At 40.7% G+C, this 3100-nt stretch overlaps 1 pseudogene; it reads right to left on the minus strand.

Annotated features, from left to right (window-relative positions):
• Window positions 1-239: 239 nt before the first annotated feature.
• On the minus strand, window positions 240-519 carry LOC102016951 (annotated as a pseudogene).
• Window positions 520-3100: the final 2581 nt, after the last annotated feature.

The raw sequence follows: 3100 nt of genomic DNA on the forward strand, positions 1-3100 counted from the left end.
TAATCATAGAGAATTCCTGAAAATTAGGCTGACAAAATGCTAAATCATATCTCTGAGTGTCCCAAAGGACCAAATCCACTGCCTGCTTGCCATAGTGTCTGAGCCTTTGTTGGTCACTTGACAGCAACATCCACCAAAGGGCTGTGAACAACAGCACTAAGAAAGCTTCTGCCACTCCTATTTGCTAATTCTCTGGACCACCCAGTCCTGCTGGAAGAGCGGGTAGACGTTGTTCTGCATCACCCACAGGGACATGCAGCAGTTGTGGAAGCAGTGATTGCATTCTCTCCACACCACAACCCAATCCTCTTGTCTGTTTTCAGCTTGACATCTAAGGCAGGCATCCATCACCTGGACCCTGCAGATGGCGCACTTATCGCATTCCACATCCCAGCTCCACATGGCCACTGTGTTCCACTTCTTCAGCGAGAACATTTTGTTGCCTCCCAACTTGGAGATTGCACCCCCTGCATGAGAGGATAGGGCACAGGGCTCTTCGCTGTCTTCCACATCAGCCATGGTGGTGGTGCGGAGCTGGTGGCCTGGACATCTGAGATTTTAACTAGGATGTGTCATGCAGAAGTTCACTTCTGAGCATGGCTATTTGGGGTTTTATATGTCTCATTTATCTGTATGTTAAATTATGTCCCCATATCTGGAATATTTTCTGCAAACAAGTATTTTATGCCATTTTTGCTGCCTTCTGATATTAAATAATCCCAATTAATTTTAGATTAGTCTTTATATCATCTAGCTGATGTTGGACCCATTTTTCATATACTCTGTTTTTGTTTTTTTTTTTGTTTTTTTGTTTCTGGTACCGAGAATCAAACTCACGACGTTGTGCTTGCCAGGCAGGTGCTGTGCCACTGAGCTAAATCCCCAGCCCCTACTCTGGTTATTTTTAAAGGAATCTCTGAATAACTGGTCACCAACATCCACCCCATCTTCTAGTTTTGACATTTTGTCCTATTAGTCATTTATGCTGTCCATAATTTCTATAAAAATTTTAATCTCTTGGATTTTTGTTTGGTACCTTTTCTTGGACTCTAATTCTTTTGCTAAACTGATTATTGTTTTGTTTTGTTTTGTGGTACCAGGGATCGAACTCATGACCTTGCACTTGCCAGGCAGGCGCTTATGCCACTGAGCTATATCCCTAGCCCTAAACTGATTGTTAATGTTTTGTTTCTTCTTAAATTTTTTTTAAGCTCAGCTAGCTCTTTAGTGGTGTCTTACGTAAATTCTTGATTGTTTTGTTTATTAAATGTAAATTCATTGTTTTATTAAATTTTGTTTATTAAATAATTATGTTTAATTTTATCTTTCTGGGCTCACCAAGAATCTTATTGATCTTTTAAAATTTCCTCTTGTAATTTTGAATAATTCAGCTGTGTGGCTTTTTATTTCCACCTTGGATCAGCTCTGGGGGAGTTGGGGAAGTATTTTGTTGCCTTGTCTTCTGACATTTTTTTTTTTATGTGTATGTGTGTTGAATCTGTGGGAGGATCATAGTAGAAAGACTTTTTTGTTAGTAGTGGGAATTCACCAAACCATTTTTGGCCTGGCTTTATAGCTTGTGGGTTTGTGAGGTGCCCACTTGCTCTATAAGCCCTTCTGTCCATACACCCCAGGTTGTGACAATTGTTGAAGCCAAGATGTGTTCTTGCTGACATTGGTAGATGGGGAGAGCAATCAGACCACTGGTTATAGTGTTAAATGTAGGCAGTGAGATGAGGTGTCAAGCAAACTGCACACACACACACACACACACACACACACACACACACACACACACCAGGAGGCCTGGGTTCTTAACGTAGAGGGAAAGCTCTTGTGTCCTTCTTGGCCTGAGTTTAAACTTCTTAGAGAGCCTATGTTTAGCCTATACCCTCCCTGCAACTGTCTCTTGTGGCCATCTCTCATCCAGTCACTGTGGTAGGGTAACACTGGAAACCCTGAAGTGAAGTTGTTCTGTGGCTCAGTTTTAAACAATTAACCCTTTCCCAAAGTGGTTCATGATTAAACTTCCTTAAATATAGTGGGTGCTGCATTGAGTTCCTTCTGTCTTATTTTTCTTGTTGCTAAGACAAAATACATGACACATAAAGTTAAAAGAGGAAAGGTTTATTTTGGTTTGAGTTTGTAGAGGTTTCAGTCCATAGTAGGCTGGCTCCAAGGCATGGTGGCATGGCCAAAGGGCATTGCAGAAGAGAAACACTCCATGGCAAAGAAGGACAGGCAGAAGGCAGCAAGCATCAAGATATGCCAGCAGTAAAAGTCTGCTTTCTGTTCCTTTATATTTCATCTAGGTTATCTGCCTTTTGGGTGGTGCCATCCAAACCTAGAGTGGGACAGTCTTAATCCCAGCATAGCAGCTGGATCCTAGATCCAGCCAACTCTGAAAAGCCCCATCTCTGAGTGCATGAGACTTTCAGGAGACATCTAGATATAAGCCATACATTCTTCAACTCTAGGCTATCATGTAGAGAAGTCACTTTTGGAGTAAAACACATGCTGTTTTTACAGTTTACAATCATCGTGGGCTTTTCTTGAGGCTAGAACTGCTTGCCTAGTCCATTTGCTATCCCTGGAGCTGTGAACCCTTTAGAGTTACCTTGTGTCTGTGGAGACAGATCACCATCCTCAGAAGTTGGAGTGAGATTTCCAGACTACTTTTTCTCTGCATTGTGCTGCATTTATCCAGCTTTGCAGGAGTTTCTAGTTTTCCTGTCACCTCTTTCTGAATTTCTGGAGATCTACTACTTTTTTTGTGTTCACCAAGTTTTGTTTTCCAGATAGCTCCATTCCAGGTCCCAGAGAAGCTGTATTTTTCTGCCAGTTGCTAATCCATCATGTTTTCTCCCTTGCCTCCTTTTTATTATTATTTTTTATTTTTTTAGTATTTACTTTTTATTGAATTTGTTAATGTTACAGAATTCTTGCACTGCCAAACCATGCCTGAGAATCCAAAGAAAGAAATGGTACAATGGACTGCCTCACCCACCCATCATACAGTATATTAAAATTTTAATCACATGCATTTTTGTAATTTCATAATCTTTTAAAAAATTATAACAAGAGCTGGAATTTAAATCTG

Source organism: Chinchilla lanigera, unplaced genomic scaffold (assembly GCF_000276665.1).
Source record: "Chinchilla lanigera isolate Chin_1 unplaced genomic scaffold, ChiLan1.0 scaffold00036, whole genome shotgun sequence".
In the NCBI taxonomy this organism is placed as follows: Eukaryota; Metazoa; Chordata; class Mammalia; order Rodentia; family Chinchillidae; genus Chinchilla; species Chinchilla lanigera.